The sequence below is a fragment of the Ursus americanus genome, chromosome 33 (assembly GCF_024610735.1).
Source record: "Ursus americanus isolate L20-20 chromosome 33, mUrsAme1.1.p, whole genome shotgun sequence".
Classification (NCBI taxonomy): Eukaryota; Metazoa; Chordata; class Mammalia; order Carnivora; family Ursidae; genus Ursus; species Ursus americanus.
Genome location: NC_142159.1, coordinates 23,024,467 through 23,049,607, shown reverse-complemented (window position 1 = coordinate 23,049,607; position 25,141 = coordinate 23,024,467). Strand labels below are relative to the sequence as shown.

General features: G+C 57.1%; 1 protein-coding gene across 2 annotated transcripts in view; it reads right to left on the bottom strand.

Moving 5' to 3' along the window:
* Positions 1 to 25,141, bottom strand: part of CASZ1 (castor zinc finger 1) — a 147,857-nt gene that overhangs the window by 57,275 nt on the left and 65,441 nt on the right. For both annotated transcript variants that reach the window (XM_045776893.2, XM_087858731.1), the window contains exon 3: positions 9,607 to 9,658. The gene's annotated coding sequence lies outside the window, so the exon portion shown is untranslated. The remainder of the gene's footprint in view (positions 1 to 9,606; positions 9,659 to 25,141) is intronic.

Here is a 25,141-nt window from a genome sequence, read left to right as displayed (position 1 = left end):
AAGTGGCTCAGGGAGACCTTGGGGCAAAGAAGTCAGAGAATAACCAATCTACTCGTTCTCCCACTTTCCCCTTATTTTTCTTCTTAGTTTTTTTTTTTTTTTTTTTTTAAGTTCCAAATGGCTTCACAGGGAAGAGGTTAGCCCCTCTTCCCTATTTGACTGCCCTCCCCGAAGCCTTCTTGGCAACCCCCTTTCTGGTCGCCACACACAACCTTCCGCCCTTCAGGCCTGCCCTGTTCCTACGTAGGAAAAGTAGCTAGAGTGGCCCACACTCTTTGCTGAGGGTCCCCTGACCCTAAAACACTGAATAATGGAGCAGAGCTTAACCAAGCCATGTGCTACCTGGAGGCCAGGACAAGTGTTGGTATAAGGCAATCACACACAGAAGGCCAGGAGCTCTGTTCCCCACGTGGGATCTCAGAGAGGGCATCTCCGTGTCCAGGACTGCTCGAGGACACCTATGCCTCCGTCTGCTCTCACCTATGACTCTCCAAAGCAAGGCTTACAGCTTTGGGCTGTAACAACAGGCAGTCAAACCCAAACCCCAGTCCTAAGTGTCTGCTTCCCCACTCGGCAGCTGGGATGTGGAGGAAGCCTGTGAGACATAAGAGTCACTTAGGAGTGCAAGGGTGATTTCTGGGTTTATTTGATGATGCACGTATGGGGAGCCCCCTGCATATGTGACCCACACGGCCTGCTGGCTGTCTCTGAATATCCTTCTGGGCTTCTGCTGATGGTGGTCAGGGCATGGGAGGGCATGCCTGCCAGTTACCTAGACAAGGCCAACTGGACTGGCTGTACAGTGACTTTGGGGCCTGTGGTGGACAAAGGATGGAGAGCTGGAAGGACGCAGGGCAGACAGGGCCTGCCAGAGGGACCCGTCAGGCAGTGGCGGAGGGAGGTGTGGGCTGCCTGAAAAGCTCTGTTCTGCCAAGGCGATAGCCGCAATCAGCCACTACAGGCTTAAGAGGGCTTGCCCAAGAGCAGAGGATAGGCCAGAGAGGTACAGAGAATGAGGCCATCTTGGCGTGTTATGATTTAAGAAAGCTGGAGAAGAAGGCTGAGGCATCGAGGTCATGAGATGTGTCAGAGGCTGCATAATGGAGGGGTCCCCAGATTTCTCTTTCTTTCTCTTTGGGTGTGTGCTCATAGGAAGGGGAGAGGCCCAGAACTCTGGCATCTCTGAGACTATGGCCCATTTTTGCCTTGAGGACCCCGATGTGATGACATGTCTTAGACCCTGAGGCCAGGCCACAGTAAGGACATTTGTGCCTCAGCCTCGGCACAGAAAGCCCAACGCCTCAATTCCTCCCGGTCTCGAGGCCCTGGGCCCAGAGACACCAGTTCCTCCTTATGCACCCCATCCCATCCCCAAGAGAAAATACGGAGCCGTGCCCAGTAATCCCAGCCACCAGGCCCCTCACACGAGTCCAGAGAAAACCGTCAGCTCTCCCCAGGCCGGCGTCCATGGTTGGCTCCCGGTCCCCTCACACCCCCAGAACGTGCCCACTCATTCTGTCTCCCTCCCGAGCCCGGGGCCTTCTCACTCACCAGCCTGTTTACACACCAGGTATCTCAGGCTTTATCTGCTCTCATTCTGAATTTGTAACTTTCACATAAACTTGAACAAAGCTCCTTTTGTTCCTGCACCCCACCCCAGGATCCCAATAAACTGGTTCCCTCTGAGGCGACTGGGCCAGGGCACAGAAGCCTTGGCCAAAGGACTGTGTGTGCATGTGAACAAGCATGTTCGCACCTGCGAGGGAGTCTGTGTGTTTGCGTGTGAGTGCACTGCTTGGGCTGACAGAGGGAGGGTGTCGGGGAGAGCGTCAAGTGAGCAAAGCGTGGACAGGAAGCACCGCAGCACAGGGATGGGACAGTCTGCCAGGATGCAAGAAGTCGTGGGCCAGGGACAGGTGGGTGTCTGGGCAGGGGGCACACAGGGTCGGAGAAGGTACAAAGGGCCGAGAGGAGCAGGAAAGTGGGTGGTGGAGCGAGGGGCTGAGGCCAGGCTCAGGCTAAGTATAAGGCAGATACAAGGATCGCATTATGGCCGTGTAGGGGCTGGCACAGCCGCGCGCTCGGCCCCGTAATCCTGTTAGCCAGCAATCTCCATTCCGAAAGAGCTTCATTTCTTTGTGAATATTTGTAAACTAGATATCTAATGGAAAATTATAGGAAAATTATAGTGAAATTCATGACGGAGAAATCCGATTATCCCTAATTCAATTATGCCATCTTAGCCCACACAGCACATTTCCCATTTTTTTCCCATAAATACCGATGCCAGGGGTCCCGGTAATCAAATAAAATTGAAAATCATCTTCCCATTAAATTCAATTAGCCGCAATTTCTAAAGCCTATCAGAGATTTTAATTACTAAATTATAAAATTCTCCAATGCTAAATTGAAACCAAAAAAATTGCACATCCTTATATTTCAGAGAAAAAAAAAAAAGGGCCAGCAAAATCCTTGAAAAAAATGCCCTGCTTTCTGTACCCAGCTCCAAAGTGGGTTCCCTACCTAGAGGGACCTCACATTGCTGCCTACTTGTCCAGTTGGGGATGAAGCCAGGGGCATGGAGGAGAGGTCTCTGCCAGGGGAAAGGCTGAGGCATATTCATTTAGCAGAGGGGCAAACCACACCTCCAACCCTAAACTTCAGCTTGGCTGGCCCCTAGAGAGGACCTGCCTTCCTCACTGGCTGTCCCCGCTCCTGAGATACACTCAACTCTGTCCCCCCATGGAGAGGACTAGAACTGCCACCTTCTTGGCCCACAGACAGGACTCAGGCTCAGGTCAGAGCCTGGCCTCAGGGCTCTGCATGGTTCCAGGGCAGCAGGCCAGAGGTGGTGCGGGCTCCCTAAGCACGCTGCAGGGCCCCCAGATGGCCTGGGCTGGGTCAGAGGTGGGAGTGGGACGGAGGCCAGTGTTGAGGGTAGACGGCAATGGTGGGATGGTTCTGTGGCCCCGAGTCTCCTCCAGAGCGTTCCCAAGGCCCATGGGTCTTGGCAGTGTACCAGCCTCCTAGGAGAGCTGGAGGTAGGCATGGCCCAAAGCTGGCCTCTCCTCCACTTGCAGCTCATTCTCTGTTCTCCTTGCCCTCTTCTGGAAAGCGGACAGCCCTGAACTGGCCAGAGGGCATGCTCTGGCCCCATGGTAGGACTTGCTTTTTCACCGCTTCTCCTTTCAGGGAAGTGCTGGCCACCACCCCAACGGTAGCCCTCCTCTCTCTCCCCCGCAGGCCACTTACCCAGCTCTAAAGGCTGCTCTAGAAGTCAGAAGAGCCTGGGGACATGGCATCAGCGGCAGCATAAAGTGACCCTAGGCCTGGCACCAGAGGTGGGTGGCTGGGTGGGCGGCCGAGGCGCCCGGTGGATCCAGGGCAACCGGCAGCCGAGTTGCCAGCAGCCCAGCACCCAGGGAGCAGGGAGCAGGTTTAATCTGCCAGGCAGTCAGGAGTGCCAGCAGGGGAGGCACCCGCAAACAAAACAAAAACAAAAAAGTTAATTATCTTTGGCTTTTTCTTAATAAATATCCAAACTGGCCGGGCCGGATCCTCCGCTTCAGAGGGAGAGAGAAGAAGGAGGAAAAAACCCCAAACCAAATCCAGCAGACTCGTTCTCCGCTCTACCTTTCCCTTTGTGTCTCCTCCTGTATTCATCTCTTATCAGAGGCAGGATGAGTTTCACATTAATGCCCACATTTTTCAAGTCAAGAGTATGGCCACACACATACACACACACATAATTTTTTTTTTTTTTTGAAGTTTTGGGGTGGGACAGCAGGGGTGTAAAGAAGAAAGAGGCAGATGGGAAGGACAGGACAGAAGCGAAGGACAGAGTGAGAGTCGGACGGAAAGAGAGTAAGTGTGATGTGGGTGCTAAGCTTCTCGAGTTCCCCTGTGGGCACCACGCAGCCCAGCCAGTGGCCCCAACCCGGGCGGGACCTGTTCTGGAATGTTGTGTTGGCATTGGATTTTAGCTACGATGATCAGCTAAAGGCGAGATGGAGATTTCTCCTTTTAAAACTCTGAAACCATGGAGGTCTCACTGGCCACTCCAGCTCCCCTGCTGCTGCTGGATCCTGTGCCAACCCTCCCTTCCAGGGCCTGGGCTGGGGAAGAGAAGGTACAAGAGGAGGGGACATTAGCTGTCCTTCTGCAGGGTGTGAGATTTTTCTGTACGGATTCGCAAGCGTATCTAGGGAGAGAGATGCGTGTTGCCGCCTGGGCCTACGTGTTTGGATGGTGCTCATACACGCCTGAGCCTGGGCTGTTAGAAACGCGTGGTGGGGCACGTGGGGGTGGGGGTGGCTGGGGCAGCCAGGACATCGGGCAGACAGTCCCTCAAGGAGCACTGACTCTGGAGTCCCACTACCTGGGTTCAAACCTCAGCTCCCTCCCTCACTGGCTGTGCCACCTTGACCAAGTCACTGACCCTCTCTGAGCTTCCATTTTCTCAACATCAAAGAGAATAATTAGTGATTGCCTAGGGCTGGGGGTCGAAGAGGAATGTGGAGTGACTGCTCATGAGTATGGGGTTTCTTTCTGGAGTGATGAAAATACTCTAAAATTAGCTAGTGGTCGTGATCACACGATATTGGGAATATACTAAAAAACCACCGAATTGTACACTTGGCATGTAAATTATAGCTCAGAGGAGTGGATTATCAGAAAGTGGTGGTACAGGGCACAGCACATAGCCTGGCACAGAGTGAGCGCTCAGGGGGGACTAGCGAGCAGAGACGAACACGGACCCGGCCAGTCGGGTTGGCATCCTGGGGGCTGGGCTGGGTGCCCACAGACGTTTACCTGGGTCCCCAGTGCTGGTCCAGCAGGTCGTGAAGCAAGCTGAGCCACCCCCTATACGTGGATGGGGTCCCCGGCGGCTGTTCCTTGGCAGGCATGGGAGAGGGCACGGCCCTCCTCCTGCCTCTCTGCCCGGGTCCCTGGAGAGGAGGCTGCCCACCGTGGCAGGCAGACTCTGCCGTTCACTCTCCTCGTCTCACAGAGCACTCATATTTTCCATGTGCAGCAGACCGTGAATTCACCTTCATACTAGTTACAGGGTTATTTAGCTTCTCCTGACACTGACAATCACCAAACTTTAATTCGCTGCTTGGCTTCTCCCTGCTGTGCCCTCTGCCCACCCCCAAAATCCCTGGGAGAGGGTGGGAAGGACCTAGTCCGGCCCCCTGTTGCCAAAGCCTGCCCTTCGGAATGATGGAGTGATGGCAGGAGGGGGATGCTCGGAAGGAGGAGATGATGGGCAGAGGATGGGGGCGGGGTGGGGGGGGGAACAGTGCAGGAGAAAGGAAGTCCCACCAGGGCTAAGGGGAGCTTCCGTCCTGCTGCTCTGGCCTGACACTAATGTATTCAACCCGGCATCCATCCTATTGTGAATGAAGATCTGGCTGACGGGGCTTCGGGTCTGAGGGCTGGCAAGCCCCAGCCAGGACCTACAAGGCCAGGGCTCGCTGAGCTCCCCGGACCAGGCAGCTGGCATGGACGGCTCCTCTGCCCGATGCTGGACAGGGAGGTGCCCGTCTGGGAACCCACCTGAGAGAGCCCACTCTTACTAACCTGAGAAGCCAGCTCTCATGTTCTGCTGCCCCCCCCCATGCCAGGTCTCCTGGGAGGCTAAGCCAGCCTGCCTTGCCGAGCCTTCTCTCCAGCTTTATTGTTCTGCTGCCTGCACCCCACCTCTCTGCCTCCCCCAGTGGTCACCACCATCTTTCCCCAAAGCCTCCGAGGCAAGCGAAGGAGTGACGGTTTGCTCTGAGAACCATCTGGTGGGACCAGGGGACTCTCTTATTCCCCAAATCCAAGCTGGCCCCATCAGCCACTCATTAGTCAGAGTCCCAGAAGCCGACAGCCGAGCCGAGAGGATTCTCCAAGACCAGAAGCCTGGTGAAGGACCCGGGCCGGGAGGCTCGGAGAAGCAGAGGCAGAGTGGGGGGCAGAGCTGGGAGGACGGGAGGTGCAGGGAAATCCACAGGGTGTGGGGGGGGGGGCGTCCAAGCTGTGTCTGCTTCCACCCAGCCTCATTCCACCACCCCACCCCTGCTGGCGGCGGGGGAAGTGGCCATGGTGGCCGGGGCCAGAGAGATGTCACAGGGCCAATGGTGGAGAAGGGAGAAGGGGCTTGTTGACTGCAAACTGTCCATTATGGCTCAGATTATAAGCATATTGCGCAGGGCTCTCTGCACGATGCCGAGGAATCCAATACGCTGAAAGGTTAATGCAATCAATTAGGGTGACAAGGAAGTAAAGTAAAGCCTTCGGAGTAGATGAAAAGGAGAGAGAGAGAGAGAGAGGGAGGGAGAGAGAGCGTGCGTGCGCCGTGGAGTTGGGGGTAGCAATATGGGTGGTGGGAAGGCCAGGAGGAAGAGAAACTAGCGGGATGCTGGGAGGGGGAAACAGATACACAAAAGGCCAGGAGCCCATGGAAAGAGGGCAGGAAGAGAGCTGGCAGCAGAACCAGCAGGAGTGGGCGGCCAGTGGCCACAGCTCTGGCCTCAGACCTCCAACTGCTGCCCAGCTTCATCTTCCCTCCTCCTCCCCCGGCTCCCCTCTCCACCAGCCACTCCTCTAAGTCTTGGAGCCCGGCCGGATCAGCTCACAGCACCAGTAACGTGTCAGAGCAGCCTTGGTCCCTGCCCCTGTACAGAGCAAGGGCCCACCACGTAACTTCCGGTGCCTCCTCAATTGGAACTATGGCCTAGTTCCTACCTCCCCCAGAACGGGCCCAGGTTCAAACTCAGACTCTCCCCTTGGCCAGCACCCCCTAACACAACCTTCACGGCTCTTCCCCGAGCACCTAGTTCCTACTTGCAACAGCCTGGGAAGCAGACAGCATGGTGCAGGATGCCCTTTTACACAGAGACAGAGAGAGAGAGAGATGCCCAGAGAACTTACGTGATTTCCCAGAGCCCTGCAGCAGAGGACCCTGAACTGACCTGAGAACCCCACTGCCCCTCAGGCCACCGCCTGTGGGGCATTTCCTTCCATGGTATCCACTGGAGTGAGGAGACTCACCTTCCCCAAGAAGTCAGCCTCACAAGTCCCTGGGCAGGGGTGGGGAACCCCTTAGAACCTGCCCAAGGATGGCTAGGGCTCTGGGAGGGGAAAAGGTATAAGAGAAAGGAGGGAATGTGAGTTCTTCCTACCTGTCAGGCCCCAGGCCAGACACCTTTGACCACATGTACTCATTCGTCCCAGTAACTTTGTCTGCAAAAGTAGCTGTTCCGGGGGTGCCTGGGTGGCTCAGTTGGTTAAGCATCCGACTCTTGATTTCGGCTCAGGTCATCATCTCAGTGTCCTGAGATCCAGCCCTGTGTCAGGCTCTGCACTCAGTGGGGAGTCTGCTTGAGCTTCTCTCTCTCTCCCCTACCCCAACCCTCCCCGCCATGGGCACACTCTCTTAAATAAATAAATAAATCTTAAAGAAAAAAAGTAGCTATGCTCACTTTACAGAAGAGGAAACCGAATGTGAGAGCTTGATAAAGGCTAAAGGCCACGCAGGGCTTCTGGGATGGAATGCCAAGCTCTCAGGAAATGGCGGCTGTCAAAGGAAGACAAGCCTGGACTTCTAGGTGGGGGGGGAATTGAGCAGAGACGAGGCCCTGAGGAGGGCGGAGAGAGAGAGGTTGGCCCCTAACAGACCAGGTCTGCAAGTAGCCCGCAGCCCCCGGGACAGGCTCCAAGACAACTGCTCAAGCCTCTCCGAGCATCCCATCGAAGACAAGAGCACAGGGCTGGATGACAGTCAACAGTGTGGACATACTTAATGCCAGGAGACTCTACACTTAAAAGTGGTTACGATGGTAATTTTCATGTTAGGTATATTTTGCCACTTAAAAAAAAAGCAGAGGTCAGGAGACAGCAAGATTTTCCTCTAAAGGGTTAGAGTGTAAATATTTAGGCTTTGTGGGCCATTCTCTGTTGCAGCTGCTCAGCTCTGCCACTGTAGAGTAAGAAGCTGCCACAACCAATATGCAAATGAGTGGGCGTGGCGATGTCCCAATAAAACTTTATTTACAAAAACAGGCAGGGGGCCTCCAGAGAATAGAAGCACCTAGGGCTAATTCTCAAGACCCAGGATTGCTGTCCCAACGCCTGGGGACAGGAATATCCAATATGGACCTTGCCGAGAAGTGGAGGGAAGGGCTGGGCAGAGGCCTCAGGTAGAAGTCAGGCTCTCATGACCAGCAGAGGACAGATAAAAAGAAGGGAAAGAACAAGCACTGATGGGGGAAACCCATGTCCAAGAACTGGCCCCAGCACCTCGCCTGCCGAGAAGCCCTTCACTTTGCTTCCCATCCTCATGAATGACATGAAGGGCTAAGCGGTGGTGACCTGGAGCTCTCAACATTCTAGGAGTCTCGACGCCACCAGAGAGGTGTTACGCTGTGGTGAGGAGGGGATGGGAGGGGGCAGCAGTGGGCCAGGCTGGCCAGAAGGGACGCCAGGGGAGAAGAAGGCGAGGAGAGAGGCCCGGGGAGCAGAGCTGTAACCAGGGTGGAGCTGGCGGCAAAGGGAGGAATCTATGGGCCCCAGCGAGAGCGCAGGGCGCGGGCCGGGCCTGCCCTACACCGGCCGCCTCTGATCACGTTTTCAGGGCCACTGCCCGCAGGCACAGACAATGCTGGGGGAGCCTTTGAAGTCCGAAAGGGATGCCGCGGTGGGAGCCGCACGAATGTCCTCCCTTCCCCCCATCGTCCCGGGGGGAGGGGGCCAGCAGGACAAAACCCGGAGCCGGTCACAGCCAGGCCCGAAACGCGGGAGACAAAGGGAAAACAAACAGGTTTGGAGCCAGGCGCACGGTGCCGTGTCTGTCCCCCGCCCCGCCGAGCGAGGATGATGGATGGCTGCAGCCAGCCAGCTCGCCCGCCGGGCAGGTCCCGCTATTTACATAACACTGGCGTTCCACCGGTCACCTCTGACACCGCGCTGCCTGGGGCCGAGGCCCGGTGGCCCCTAGGTTCCTCGAGCCACTCGGGGACTGAGACAGCCTGTGAAGGCCCAGCCAGACCGCGGAAGTCCCAGGCCTGGGAAGGGCAGGTCAGCAGCCTGATCAGGGCTCATCGTCTACAAGCCTCCTCCCTAACCAGCCACTCATGGAGGCGGGAGGAGCCCACTGGGGACGGGCAGCTCTAAGGAGAGAGGCAGGGCCAGAGTTCTAGGGCTTTCAAGTCCACGAGGCTCCCCAAGAGCTAGAAGCCGAGCTTCCAGGGACAGCCAGTAGCTGCTGCCACAGTGGGCAGACGGCGCTTGGGAGAACGGGGATGGTACTGATGAGTGGCCGAGCCCAGGCACCAGGGAGGCCTCTGCCCCACGCTACCTTGAACACATTCCATGCCCACAGCCCACAATCCACATGCCCCCGACCCATTTCTAGCCTAAGAGCCAATCTGACATGTTCCTACTAGAGCCATCTTTTCTGGCCAGGTGCAAATGGGCGGTGCAGCTCCAATCCCCAGGCTCCTTCTTCCCAGTCCCCCCTGGGTGCTCTGCAGGACTGCACCCAGCCCAGAGTGACACCTGTCCCAGGTCACCAGAGCAGGGGTGAGGACACAAGGATCAGGGAGGGGTCTCACGCCTTACCTCGTAGCGGGTCCTGGAGGCTCCTCTTTCAGAATAAGGGCGTCACTTCATCCTGGGGAGGGAGAGAGAAGAGCCCTGTTAGTCTTTCAAGGCAGGATAACCAAAATTCCCCAGTGCATGCCCTCCGTCCTGCTGTGCACGCAAGGGCTCCCTGCCACCTATGGGCCAAGGCGCTGATGCTCCAGGACTGGTGAAGGGGGGTCAAAAATGGATTTGGGCTCATTTAAGTATACGCCAGCCAAAACTGCAAAAAGTTCAGAAAGCAGTAGAAGCTGATGCCAGGGGAAATAGGGTCCTCAGGCACCCTAACCAAAGAGAGAGCAGTCAGAGCCCACTGCACACATGTCTGCAGAGGCAGAGATAGGAGTCTGGGGGGGGGGATGGATACAGTGGCTAAACCGAGGGGCCTGGGGACCACAAAATATAACAGCACCCATTCCTTCACTCTCTTCCACAGGCCCTGGGAATAAAAATGACAGATGCCAAGCTGTTCACTACAGTAAGTGAGAGACAGAGGGGCAAGGGTGGACCAGGGGCCACGACACCAAGAAGCCTCACCTCCCAGGAACAGGCTACGACCTCACCTTCCACCCCGAGGTCCTCCCAAGGAGACACAACAACCCACGCCGGGGGCCCACGCAGGGAAAGGGACACGGTCCAGCAACACAGAGGGACTTCAGCCAACAGGTAATTCAGCCCAGCTTGCCAGGCTCACACCCTCCTGCCCAGAGCTTGAGTTTGGGGAGACAGACTCCTGATATGGATAGAAAACCCAAGGAGCCCTCGGTACCCCACCCTGACTCCCACCCCCACCCCCTGCCCCGGGGCCTCAGAACCCTACCCAAACTCAGGAAGACTTTTCTGTTTATTACGTTTTTTCCTCCCCACTCCCTCATTTGTGGCTTATCAATGATGCAAGAGGAATAACACCAATTTCCTTAGGCTGTGTAATCCCCAAATCAGATTGGGGGGATTGCAAGAGGTGAGGTGACCTTGTACAGGGCTCCCGGAATGCCACCCAAGTCCTGCCGCCCGCCCTCTGTTTCCCAGGACATATTTAGACAGATAATGCTAATTGTACTTGACAAGTCCTCCTAAGGAGGGCTGGGTCTTCTGCCAGCTTCTGCGGCCTTAGCTGGGCTGCCTGGGCAGAAGTGCCTACCCGGGCAAAGCCCACCCTGCCAGGCACAGCGCTCTGGGGGGCGTGGGGCAGTTGGGGAGGCTGCCCCCCCCCACACCGGGGCGGGCCTTGTATGCCCACCTGACCCAGAGGGTGAGAGGCTGGGTGTCCGGCAGAGGGCCGAGGGCTGGGCTGACTGAGACAGGGGGCAGTAGAGAGGAAGGGGGAGGCTCATGAGGTGGGAGAATGGAAAGAAGAAGAAGAAGAAGCTGGAGAGGGGAGCTGGGGGACAGAGAGGCCAAGCAGGGCAGGGCCGCAGGGCAGAGGCTGGAGAGCCCAGCCTCTGCTGAGAGGCCCTGGGTAGGCCTGGCTGTCAGAACCTGCCTGTGCGTCCATCCTATGCTCACTGCCTGAGATCTCTCTGGGCGCCCTGGCCAGCCTCCCTTGAACCCCCAAAGCCCCCCAACCCCATAACTCCAGTATCTCCCTTCCACCACCTTTTTCTCCCCTCCCATCCTCCCCTGCAACTGTGCATTTATTAATTCATGAGGCACTAATTAGTTCTTTGTTTAATTTTGTGTTAAACAGACTGACCGGAATGATAACGACTTGCAGTACGGTGTTGCCGTCCCCAACCGCCCCTGTTTTCTGACAACAAGGGAGCGAGGGAGGCCAGAGCGCTGAACCCAAATCCCTCAGCAGTTGCACTTCATTAAGTCAAAATGTGACAAGAAGCTTAGAGAGCAACTTGCAGATCCAATCGCACACAACAATCGCAGGAAACTTTGCGGGAGTTGGCCCGGGTGGAGGAGGGAGGGGGAGGGGCAGGGATGCTGGCCGAGGGGCCAGGACCGAGGTGGTGCCTTTCACGGGCCCCTGGGGCAGGTGCCCTGGCAGACAGGAGCAGGGAGGTTGGCTGGTGCATTCTGGAACCCCAGCGGGAGCCCGAAAAGTTCAGCTTCACCTCTCTTTTCTTCCCCCTGGGCATCTTCTCCTGTCTCTCTCTGCCCACCCCCCTCACTGTCCCTGACCTCTGGTCTGACCTGTGTGAGCTGGTGGCTGGGCACACCCAGGGCCCCGCAGAGGACCAGAAGAGCTGCTGGGGCTCAGGAAGGGCTTCTGCAGGGCCAGGGGATAGACACAGAGCGGGAAAACACAGAGAAGAGCAGGAGTCCATACATTTAGCTAAGAAAGAGAAGTAACATGCTCAGGGACCATGGCCAATGCATCTCTTCTCTGCCAGCTGTCCATCCACCGCCCCTCTGGCCCATCCACCCATCCGACGGTCTTTACCCTAAGTACCCTGACCAGAAAACTGAGGACCGAAACGTTGCCTTCTGTGCTGACGTGCACGGCAAATCAGATGCAGAACCAGGTCCTGGAGCATCCAGACTGGAGGCTGGAGGCAGGCAGCTGAGCTAACCAGGCCAAGAGCGCGGTGACCGGCTCCCTCCTATCCACGTGAAAAAGCCGAAGCTTGGCCCCAGAGGTGTCAAGCCGCTAACCCCATTGGCCCATGGCGTGAGTGAGGATGGGTGGGACCGCCGTCAAGCCAGCCCTGCCCCAGTCTGAAGGCAGGGCCCCTGCCCTCCTTTTATACTGGCCCTAATTCCTGCAGATGTGGACGGTGCCTTCTGTGAATGAGAACACGGGAGGGGTGTGAGGAGGAGAACAGAAATGCTCAGAGAAAGTTGCCGATTATGTGCCTCGTGTGCCAAGAGTCTGTTGCCTTCTTCCCATTGGCCACTGTGCCCGCCAGGTGTGGCCCAACCCTTGCTGTGAGAGCCGTCCCTCCGGAGCCTGCCCAGCTGGCCCACCGGCCCCTGGGTCGGCCTGGCCTGCCTTCGCCCAGCCAGTGCTGGAGTGCGGTGGTCTCTTCCCGAGCCTGGCAGCCCTGGGCTGGCTTCTGTTAATTTGCTGTCAGGCTGCCTAAGCAAACCAATTAAAACTAATCATTAATTATAAAAGAGAGTGAGAAGAGTAGAAGAGAGAGGAGAAGGTGACAGTCTGAGGTGGGAAGGAGGAAGAGGGAAGTGGGAAAGAGAGGGGAGACCCCGAGGGCCAGCGGGGAGCTGGGGGGGGGGGCAGTGGGCCGGGGCGTGGGACGCTGGAGGCTCGGCCAGGCACAAGCAGTGCTGGGGTGGAAGGAGGGCTGTGTGGAGGCCAGAGCCCGGGTGAGCGGGTGGAGGGACAGGCCAGGAGAGGAGGGAAGGGGCAGAGGGAAGGGTGAAGAAGCTGCTGTGCCCAGCATACCGGGACCTGAAGAGGCCTCATCCAGCTGCAGTCCCCTCTGGCTGGAGCCACCGACTATCCCGGACTTGGCTTCGCAGTGTCTCGCCCACGGCTCCCCAGCCCCATATTTATGAGGCTCGGCTGATTATGCAGCACCAGGCCAGGCTCCTCGTCCCTGCCGCCCCTACCTGCTCCCCAACCCTCTCAGGCCATGGAGGCTCGGGGCAGCTGTCGGCCGCCCATCTACCCCCCAATGCTGTCCCCTGCCCCCTCCCCCATCCTCACACACACCCTCTCCATGGCCCTTTCACAGGAGCTGAGGCCATGTCAGCCGGCAGCTTGAGGAGGGGGGCAGCACAGACAACAAGGGGCAGTGTCATGGAAACGGGCACTTTCCCCAAGAAATATTCTGTTTGGCCTCCTTCCTGCATTGAGGAGCTGTCAGGAGCCTGAGTGAGAGCCACACCACCCCGGGACCAGGCGTGACAAAACCTATTTTCTGCCTCAAATTTGATTGATTAAAAAACTTTTTAGGAAAACCATGTTAAAAGAGTGAAAGAGAGAGAGAGAGGGAGAGAGAGAGAGAGAAGGGAGGGAGGGAGGGTGGGAGGGAGGAATAGAGGGGGGAAAAGAAAGAATAGAAAGTTCTACCAGGGGAGAAGGGCCAGGGAGAGAAATGCTGCAGGCAGGCAGGGGCTGAGCAGTTACCCGGCAAACACGCCTGGGGATGTGTGTCAGTGGGACAGCCGTAGCATAACCAGGCAAAACGGAAAGGTCAAAGGAAGACTGAAACTTTTACACAGTGGTTAGCAGGACAAAGAGGGGTCCAAGGGCTCTGCACAATCCAGCAGGTGCCTGTCCCCTCTTAGGGAAAGGGCCCTAACACCCCAAAGCAGGCAGGGGACAGGTGGAGCTGGCCGCCCAGGACCAGGAGTCAGAGCAGGTCTCTGGATTGGCCCCGGGGGTGGATGGGGCGGGGGGGAGGGTCCAAACACAATCTGGGCTGGAATTTGGCCGGAATCCTGAAAAATCTGTACAGGGTCAACAGGGAGAGAGGGTCTAGTAGTCTGGGGGCAGGAAAGGAGTTTTCCCACCTTGTTCTGTCAAGTTCTGGCTCAGGAAATGTGTTTAATAAATACATAAATGAAAAAGCAGGGAAGTACTCAGCTGACTCCCACCAGCCCTGGGGCTTCTCGTTCGCACTCTCTGCCTTAGACATTCCCCACCCAGACCTTCATCCCTTTGCCAGATGCTGCCCTGAAAGGTCCCCATTCCTGGCTTGTCTTCTCTCTTTTTTCTGTCTCAGAAACTGAGACCAGCCCGGCCGGGTCTCGGCCTGTGACGGGAGGCCCTGTCTTACCCTGTCTTCTCTCAGGCTTCCAGAAGAGGAGCCAGACTCCCCAACCCATCTGAGACCCCACGGGAGGAAGAAACTCTTCCACTTCCTAGAGGCCCTGCCTGATCACTCAAGGCAGAAGTGCCCGAGACCTTCCTGGTGGTACCCAGCCTCTCCCTAGTAAGAGGGATCCAGGTCAGTGGCTGGGTTTGCTCTCTCCCCCACCCAAGAGCCTTGAAGGTCAAGGCGAGGAGTGATTCTGGCCAGACTGTCAGCAAGAAGGCTTCCTCAGGATGCTGGGAGGAGTGCTCAGCAGTGTCCTATCCAGTCTTTGCCAGCTTGGGGCTCAATGAGGGTAAGGCAGTGCCTCCTTGGACAGACCGTCACATTCTGCCAGATAGATGCACAGAAAGACACCTGCTCTGGGCGTCGCCCAGCCCCTCCACCAGGTAAATCGACCCTAGATCTCTCTTTGGCCCCTGCTCCGTGGTGGCCTTAGGTACTCAGTGAGCGCATACTGTGTACATGGCATGGTGCTAGGCATGAGGAAGAGAAAATGTCCAGCATATGGGCAAGAGCAGAGTCAGGGAGGTGGGGCTGGAATCTTGCCTCTGTCACTTAACAAGCACAGGATCTGGTAGGGCAGACTGCTTCACCTTTTCCAGGCCTCGGTGTCCTTAATGGAAAAGTAGGAGCAGAAGCCCCCACCTCCAAGGTAGCTGGTTCAGTGAGTCTTTCTGGACTGTCTGCTGTGTGCTGGATACTGTCCTAGGCCTAGAAAGAACTGTGGGAGACCAAAGACAGTCCTCACGGAGCTTCTGCCCTCCTGGCTGTGGCAAAGATTCGCTGAAGGCACTTGAGCACTGTGGTCCCACGCACAGTGAGTGCTCACTGTACCTTCCCTGTCACTAACCTTCAGGGTCCCCACCTTGCAGAAGCTGGGGGGAGATCCGGGTATGTACCCAAAAGAATGGAGAATGGACCCAAATAAACCTGGACACGGATGTTCACAGATGCTCTCTTCACAAGAGCCCAGGGGCGAACAACCACCCCAACGTCCGTCATCGGATGACCGGCCAAACAGGATGAAGCAGAGCCCCGCCGCAGCGTTAGTCAGCCACAGAAAGGAATGAAGTTCTCGTACACACTACAGCATGGAGGCCCCCCGAGAACACGCGAAGTGAGAGAAGCCAGACGCAAAGGTCACACACTGTCCGACTCCACGTATACCGAATGTCCGGAACTGGCAAAGCCACGGGGACAGAGGGCAGGTCAGGGGCTGTCAGGGGCTGTCAGGGGCAGGGCGAAGGGGGCCTGGGGAGTGGCTGCTACCGGGCATAGAGTTCCTTTCCGGGGTGATGAAAAATTTCTGGAACTGGATATTGGCGAGGGTTGCACAACACCGGGAAGATACTGAATGCTGCTAAAGTGGACAGTTGAAAATGGTGACGATGGAAAATTTTAGGTGACGTGCATGTTACCACAACGAGGTAAAATAAGAAAGCCAAAGACACGGCGGCAGAAGCAGCCCCAGCAGCTCGAGAAAGGGGAGAGACATTCCCCACGTGGCGGCTCAGATAGGTGTTAGACGAGCCAAGCAAGGGGGCGGGAAGGGGCATCATGACAATTTCAGCCGTGCTCTTCGACAACGGCCTGCACCACGGCCCAAGGAAGTGCTAGGCCTCTGCGAGACGTGCTGCATGACCGCTGAGGGAAAAAAGATGCTGTGGGAAGGCGAGGGTTGGCTCCAGGGACGGGCCTCCCCGCAGCCTACGTCACTCAAGAGCCTAGGATTCCGCGTCCCCGGTGCTACCATTCCCCTGCGCACACGCAGCGCATCCCGTCTGGTGCGGGGATCCCAACGCGCACGGCCCCGGCCATCCGTCTCTGCCAGGCTCCCCTGGTAACTTTTGCTGCTGCTCAGCGGCTTGGTGCGACAAGCTGTCCTCTGGGCGGGGAAGGAGGGGTCTGGATCAAGGACTTCCCCACCCACAGGGCTCTGGGGCCCCCTCAAAGTACGGGGTTCCACCTGGCAGGGAAAGCCTAGGATACCGAGAGAGCCAGGCCTGGGGGGCAGCCCCCCGAGCCCTCTCCCCGCCCTCCTGCCCGCATCCTGAATGCGTGTGCACACAGAAACCCCTGCCTTGGCCCGGGAACTGTCAGGAGATCAACAAACAAAAGCTGCTTCTTGACAGGGAGTCATTTATATTTTAGCTTCGTTCCATTATCCTAACGAATCCTTCATCAGCAGATGCAATATTAACAGCAGAAAATCAGCTCATTACATCCGGGGGGAGTTCATCAAGACAGCAATCATGTATGCAGCTCCCCAAGCCTGCAAGCGGCCAGTGTGGCTGTTATTTATTTATTTTGTTAGTTATTTATTTAATTTTGGGGGTTCTTTCCACATAATTGCGCCGCATCTCAGATCTTTAATAAATAATTTGTAGGTCCTGAACTGCAGACAGCTTTGCTCTCTGCCATGAGAGCCTGCATTAGCCAAAATATTTACCAATATTTAGAAGTCATTAGAATTGGGAGGGAAGTGGGGAGGGGTACTGTGTTCTTCCACAAACAGCCTGGTTTGGGGCTAAGGTGCTCGGTCCTCACTCCGGTCCTCTGACCCCATCTCTTGGTCTGAGAGGAGCCGTTCTGGATGGGATGCTGCCACGGGGCAGGCCCGAGTCACTTGCATGGGCTCACTTGGTTTGAGCAGGGGGTTTCCTGGGAGCTCTTAGACACACAGGGCACAGATGTACCAAGGACTGTTCACAGCTAATGGGGCTGGCTGCTGGAAAGGCCCTCCTTGGGGCAGGGGCGGGCACCTTCGCATGGCATGGGGCAGCACCCTGCAGGGGATGCCACTCCCTGGGTCCTCCCAGTGCTGGGGAGCTCAGCGTGGGAAGCCTGACCTCTTCCTCTCGGCTTTCCAAGGCTATGCCTTCAACATCAAAGGACAGGAAAGTTCAGCGGGTCCAGAAGGCAGACTTGTCCCATTTTACAGATGCGAAAACAGCTTCAACCAACTTAATTAAGCTCTCTTCCCAAGGCAGCACCACTAGGCAAAGGCACAGAACCAGGGTTCAGACTCAGAAGGGGCTCTGCTGTGCCTCCATTGTTTCTGCTGGCCCCGAGGCTTCCAACAACACAGGGTGGCCTTCCAAAGGCTCCTGGCCAACCCACAAGGCCGAAGTGGCCACTGGACCTGATGGGCACCCCCCACCACCACCCCTAGGCTGGCCATGCTTTCACAGGTTTTTCCCAGCGGGGGCTGGATTTCTGCCCAGCCAGGAATGTGCTCCCAGGATGTCAATTCTAATCTCCCCAGCGCTCTGACAGAATTAAGCTCCAGTTTGTCCGACAACATCCCAAAGTTTCAGAAATCCAGGGCAGACTCTCTAATCAGGCTGGAGGACAAAGGTCTGGCCTGACCCTGTCACTTCCATTTACTCCTCCTGTCTGTCTCCCGGCTGCGGCCTTTCCACAGCTTCCTCCACCCTCTGCCCTTCCCTGGCCAGCTCAGCCCCCACCCTCTCCTCTGAGCTCCCCTGTTTCTCCGCCCAGCATTTCCCCTCTCCTGGCAGTTGGGCTAATCCTGGGGCTCCACTATCTAAAGCCGAGGAATTCCTAGGAGACTGACCTGCCATGGCACTAGGCCTGGCTGGCCTCACCTTGGCTAGGGCTCCCTGCAGGTCACTGCCTCTTGAGAGCACACAGGCTCGGCTCTGTCTCGGCTCCAGGGAAAGGGTGCTTAGGGAAGGGTGGTTCTCAAACTCTGCTTACCCTTGCCTCGGGTCAGCCTGACTTTGGGTTCCCTGTAACTGCTCCCTATAACCGAAGCATTCTCTGGCCTCACCGAGCCCCTGCGCTGTTTGAGAGGTCAGCTCATGGGCCCTGGAAGCCTTGGCCCTTTAGCCATGTTTGGGGACAGTCATGTGGGCAGAGATGTCCCCGCCTCAACCAACCCCCTGAGGCACCCAGAGGGACACTGGGTAGAGGAAAGTAGCAGCAGCAGCCCTGGACTGGGATAAGCAGGGCCCATGGTAACTACCCTGAGCCCCTGGCTCTGCCAGGCTGTGGTGCCATTAGAAAGGGGTGAGGGGCCCAGGAGCTAGGGAGCGCTAGCCAGGCAGAGGACAGCCCGCAGGAAGCCGGGGAAACAGAGGTGCCTCCTTTTCCACTACACACAGCACCCAACTCACTCCCCTTCCCCATGGCTCTCATTGGGACCCAGAGAGGTGGTACCTGCCTCGGTTTCTGGAAGAAGTCGGAAGAGGCACAAGCTTCATAGCACACGCAAAGAGGCGCTGTGGGGAGCACAGCTTAAACTCGGTCTGCTCACATTGAAAGGTTTGCAGGGAGCTGAGGGCAAAGGGGGGAGCAGGGACAGTCAAGAGGAATACCGGGTGCTGTTGCCCTTGAACCTGCGCACTGGCCAGAAAGCCAGATCAGGCGAGGGGCTCTCCAAAAGAAAGGGGCAAGAAGAAACATATGGGGTGCAGAGAGAAGGCTTGAGGAGGAAGAGACAGAAACGGAAATGTTGTTCTGCTCTTTTACTGACCCTCCAGAAGGTACAGAAATCTAGAGTGGCCAGGATAGGGGGCTCCCCCAGAGCCACCCAACTGGCAGATAGCTTGGAAAGTCCTGGAATGTCGCAGTAGGCGGGGCCTGCCAAAGGGCCTCCAGCTTCCTCCTGTGACCTGGGCAGAGACTTGACCCTGGGCGTGGAGTCACAAGCCCTCCCCTCCCCTGATGCCTCAGCCACACTTTGCTTTACGGAGGGGGGATCCCCTTTCTCAGAGTTGCAACTCCCCATGCCTGATGGTCTCTCCTGCCTTCTGCCAAACGTGGCCCCTCCCGAGGGTGGCCCTGCATTCGCCAGCTCAGCCAGCGGGGTGGCCTGGAAGATTCACCTGGAGACTGAGGTGGGCTGGGACGGCAGAGGGACAGGAGGAGCAGATAAAAGCAGCCAAGGGTAACGAAAGGTCTCTTTCACCAGCCCTTTCCCTGGAAGATGAAGATATTTGCTGTGTTTTTTTGCCGAAAACCAGAATAATCTACAAAGGCCACCAGTGGAGAATGGAAGAACGCCTGCCTGTTAGCACTTTCCAGAAAGCCCCTGGGGCTCCCACTGCACCCATCACCACTCCCAACCCCTGCAACTCCACAACCCCCCAAACTTCCAAGTTTGCTTCTCTGCCCTTCCGCCTGCCTTGCCTTTTCTCCCTTGCTGTGCTGGGTGTTGGTGAGATGTTGGGTTTTTTCTTTTTTGCAATTTATCAGCAGATTGTGTGGAGCTGAGTGGTGTGAGCCTCACCCTGCTAAATAAAGCTTTGGTATTTCTGATAAAGCCATCAAATTCCTTATCACACTGACACAAAGTGCATTTAAAGAGACAGACACCCTGTCCCTCCCGCCCCACCAGCCCCTGCCCCCTCCACTCAGTTCAGATTTCTAGCTGCTCAGGCTCTTCGGGATCAGACACCAAATACAGCTCCTGAGGATGTGGAGGGGGGCAGGGGGAGAGGGGACAGGGTGGAAGCCAAGGGGCCAGCTGCCCTCTCCAACTCCCACCCACCCACCCATGTTGGAGCTGCCGGCACCCAGACCAGGGACCCTGGTCCACAGGGAGTGGCATGTACTTCCTGCCCCAATTCTGGAAGCAGAAGGAAGCTATCAATAGAAACGTCCTACAACAGGGGATGTCCTCCTAAACAGAACAATCCTGTGTTAGGACAACAGCCGGCAGCTAGAGGAAGAGCTCCTGGTGAGCTGCCGGACCCGGCAAGGCAGCTCAGTTGCTGTGAACGTGTCCAGTCACCTCGGGCACAGCAGTTCCAAACGGGGTGCCCTGGCCGTGGCAGTACTAAAGGGGATGCCCTGGCTGCACCAAAACAGGGTGCCCCAGCCGTGGCACTGTCCAAGGGGGGGTGCCCTGGGAGTACCAAAGTGGGGTGCCCTGGCTGCCGCACTGCCAAAGAGGGGTGCTCCAGCCACAGCAGGACCGAAGCAGGGTGCCCCGGCCACAGCACTGCCAAAGGCGGAGTGCCCTGATCATGGCACTGCCAAAGGTGGGGTGTTCCAGCTGCAGCAGTACCGATGGGGGGGTGCCTTGGCTGTGACACTGCCAAAGGGGGGGTGCCCTGGCCACAGCAATGACAAAGGGGGGTGCCCCAGCCATAGCAGTGATAAAGTGGGGTGTCCCGGCCATGGCAGTGACAAAGTGGGGTAAAAGGAAGACCGAGAGGGGCCACTGGGGCCCACTCAACACGGGGCTGACCGGTGTTCACGTCAGGCTTGACTCCTCACACAGCCCCATGAGGCGGGTGGACGGATGAGGAAACCGAGGGTGGCCCAAGGCCACAAAGCCGGTGGCAGGCCCCAGTGGGGGCTCCAGCCCAGGCTGGCCAACAGCTCTGCAGAATGAAAGACCCTCTTCCCCTAATTGATTTGCCAAGCTCACGTCCACCTCCTCATTTATGATCCCACAAAGACGGGCCTTCCTGTGTCCCAGGGCCCCCTCCCACCTCCCTGGCCCTAGCTTGGCAGCCCAGGCCCTGCGCCCACACACAGCCTGTTGGTTGAGGAATCAAATTTATTATTTTTAATTATTTTGATTTATCAAAGCAGCAGCTACAATCATATTAAACCAACTTGGCTTCTTGGCATTTAACAGATACAGCTGCTGCAGGACTCCCCCAGACTCCATAAAACACCGGGCCTGTCCACAGGCTCCCCAAGAAGGGCACCCAAGGCCCCTTCTCCAAGAACCTCAAACTTGAGGACCACCAGGCACCCCCACCTGCCTTGCAGAAGCACACACTGACAAAGGTGCTGAGGGCCAGAGACGAAAAGGAACAAGTTGGGCAGAGCTGCCAGGTCCTTTGGGAAAGGATCACTTCCAGCCCCCAGCCCGGGAGGCCCTTGCAGCGTCCTGAACCCCTGGGGAGGAGGCAGTAGACCCAGCACATGCCCCCTGAGCTGGCATTCGTGCGGGCCTGTCCTAGCCCAGGCCTGTGTCTGGGCACTCAACAGAGATGAGCCAAATTACCCCTCAGACCTTGCCCATGGGAGGAACGACAGCCTCCTTTTTGCAAGGGAAGAAATCCTGCCCAAGATGTGCAGCTCATAAAAAGAGCCAGGCCAGAGTGCAAACTGATCCATTTGAATGAAAAGCCCTGGTTCTTTCTACCATACCTCCCTGCCTTCCCCTCAGACCCAGAAGCAGGGCTCCTGCCCAAGCGCCGTGGCTAGTGGAGGAAGGTGGCGAAAGTGAAAGAACCCTGAAGTTCAAGGTGATGGCCCAAGGCTGCGCACACCGAACATTCAGAATCTGGGTACTTGAGAGAAGGGGTCCCCGAGAAGCAGCACTGTGGGGCAGGCAACACCAACCCGACAGCCTTCCACCGGATGCTGGGGCCCACCGCAGGGCACAAGGAGAGGCTGGCCTGCCTTTCGGGTGGGGTGGGGGGAGTTGCACAGGTGAGCGGCTTCACAGCTCAACCAGGGAGCTGGCCACGCCCTCGGGGCCAGCCCAGTCCCTAGGGAGCCCAGGAGCCCAGGGCATTGCATGGCAAGGACCAGCAGGGTGTGGGAACAGGGAAAGTGGGCACTTCACTGTTCTGAGCAAAACCCACCAGGAGCGTGGGTGGGCCTGGAACAGACCCCTCTGGTTCAGGGGCCCACAGAACCCACGGGAGTCAGCTCCCTGCAAGTCTTGTGAACATGGGCAGGGCTTTCTCGGTGGGGTGAGAGGAGGCAGCAGTGCTGAGAGAGTCTCAACCCCCGTCCTCTGATTTCATACTCGGAAATTCTAGTCAGCTGCCATCAAACCAGGAGCCAGACCTCACTGGTCCCCACGGCCCAGAAGCCCTGCAGCCTTGTGTGAAGAGCACGGCCATGGCTACAAGTTCTGAACCCTGATGGCACCAGTGGGCACCTTATCCGGCCCCTCTGAGGTCAAGTTTCCTTTTCTATCAAATGCATGCACTGATCGTGCCTATCTCAGAGGGCAGCGGTGAGGACTCAGGCAGACAATGAGTACCGAACTTAGCCAAGTGTCTGCACATTACCTATGTGCAAAAAGTGGTGGCAGTCATCGTTGTCGCCGTCATCATCACCTGAACACCTAACCAGGATAAGGCACAAAATCATCATCATCACCCAAACATTTAAGCAGGGCAGAGCACAAGCGATTGTGGCTTTAGGTCCAGAGAGGGCAGGGAGGCTGGGGAGCAAATCAGATGTTGCTGACCGGCCTCACTGCTGTGCTCCTCAAAGAGTCCGGGGAGCTCTGAAATGTCTAGAGGAGGCTGTCCCCTGGTGCCTGCCCAGCACACTGGCATGAACAGCCCACAAGGACTTAGAGCTGAAGGTAGGAGGGGGAAACCAGGATGAGTTTTGGCAGTCGTATTTGCCTATCAAAAACTCACTCATTCACTCAGCTTTCCTGGGGAACTCATGCCCTAATATGGGCCCAGCAGCTTTCTGGGTTATTTCGAGTGCTTGTGATAATGACTCCAGGCTTTGCTTCTACTGCCCTCAGAAAACTTTCCATGTGGGGACAGGGAGGATGGCAGGGACAGGGAAGCCCAAGGTCAGAGAGCACGAAGAAAGGGGGTGCAGAAGAGTAAGCCAAGGGGGAAGGAAGAGCAGGAGGCTGGAGGAGTGGGCTGACCCCGAGGTCAAGGTGGTGGTGGCGGGAACAGAGAACTGGGCAAAGCAAGCTGAGAGCCCCCAAGACACAGGTGGGCACTGAAACACTCCCCTTGCCCACTACTCCCTGCCCTTGGGAAATGCACCCAGGACAGCAGTCAGGATGGCACCCTGCCTCCTCACCCACATCTCTGGTTGGGGTCCCTTTAGCACAGGGGCCAAGCTGGGCTCCTAGGCAACCTCTTGGTGCCTTGGGGCCCCTGGGCTCCTGGACTGATTTACATATTAATGATCTTCTGCCCAAGCTTGGCCCATGGACTCCAGACTGCACAGGGTTAACTCAGACAGAGGGGCTGCTCTGCCTTCACTCTACCTCAATTTCTACTGCACCCATCACCTACCTCCCCCACCCCCTGATCTTAGGAAAAAAACCCATCAAAATAACTATTTTATGTCTCCAAATATGCAGATCATTTTCTTTAATGAAAGATGCTTGACGTCTCCGATCCAATTAATATGCAAATGCAGGAGAGGATTTATTTGTGACATTCTGTCTGGGTGAGAGAAAACAAAAAAGGCCTGTTAACCAAAACACTAATTGCTGTGACTGATTGTCACATATCATCATTTTCATAGGATCTCCTCCATTCCCAGCTCTCAGGGAGCTCGAAACCAGGACTCCTCCACACAGGCACCCAGGAGAAGAAGGGCAGACCAGCCACCTGTCTGTGTGGCCCCTCTCCACCAGGCCTATGTCAGGGGCCAACGGAGGGCGGATGCTCTGCCTGCTTCTGTTCCCACGGGGCGGCCACTGACCCTGACCTTCTACGGGACTTTGCCAGTGGCTCTCCCTCCCTATGCTGCACTTCATTCAGGCGCCGGCCCGCAAACCAGGGAGAGGGAGGCTCGGTGTCTGCTGGGTCTGACAGGCTGGGGGAGGCCTCAGGCAGCACGTCTTCCTGCCTCACTCCCGGCCGGGTGCTTTTCGGCCGTCTGTGCCCCCCTACTAGGAAGTAAGTGTTCAGAGGAAGGAGAGGGAACCTCTTTGGGTCCTCTCAGTGACCACCCCCCACTCTCTTCCCCTGATTCTCCAGCTGTACCTCTCACAGCACTTGTTCAGAGAAGCCACCTGGGGAAACTGAGGTATGGCGTCCTCCCCTTGGATGACACAGGGAGTCTATGGGAATGTGTGAGGATGCCTGGGCACCATACGGGCTAGGCAGACACCTGCATGTCAGCGCCCACCCCGTGACTGTGCTGAAGGGCGTGGGTTAGCTGCCACAGTCCGGGCACCCCTGAGCTGCTTAGATCCCTCAGTAGGACCACAGGGCTTCCTATTCCTTGAGGGGGAATGGGGAAGGGCATCCTTATTCCAAAGGCCAAGAGGAAACTGGAAAAGACAGTTTTTTGCTCAAGATACCAGGTGAAGGACAAGAGGGTTCCAGGTGTGTCGCAGTTTCAAACTCAAGGCCAAGAGGGAGAAGGAGAGTCACAAAAGCACTCTTCTTTCCCACACGAGGGGCCAGCGGACCAGGGGACAAGAGGGTACAGCCTTGGAGCTCGGGAGCTTGGAAAGCTGGTCTCTTACCATTTGGGCTCAAACATTCTGGACACTCAGAAGGCCTCTACCACCTTCCTGCCTCCTCCCTAGAATTCCCTCGAGTCCCCAAGGACATTTAAAACGGGGGTTGGGGAGCCAGTGTGGGCAAGGCCAAAGAGCCACAAGGGTCCCTAAGCGCTGCCGTAGGTGCTGGGCACAGCTGAGGGCATGGTGGGGGACTCTGTCTGCATCTTGCTGGGCAAATCTCACTGAGGGTCAGTGAAGCAACAGCCACCTAGTGGCACCCGCACAGATCTGCCCAGGGCTCTGAGGTTGTCCCCAGCGGGGCCGTGGTGGTGGGGGTGGTAGGGAGGTGGCTCCATCCCAGTTGACTCCCATCTCAGACGGCCCCCTCTCCTGCCCTGGCCCAGCTGCCTGCCTCTGGCAACTCCAACAGGGGCCTCCAGGAAGAGCTGGCGCCAGGGCCGCACAGGGCAGACACTCTCCCCCCAAAAGGCCTGCCCCCGCACCCCAGGAACAGGCTCAACAGGATGCCGTGCGGGGGAGCTTGGAAGCCTTCCGGGAAGAGCGCAGCCCTGGCACCAGTCCCGCGGGGAAGGAGGTGAGCTGGGTCTGCCACTCTGTCTGCCGC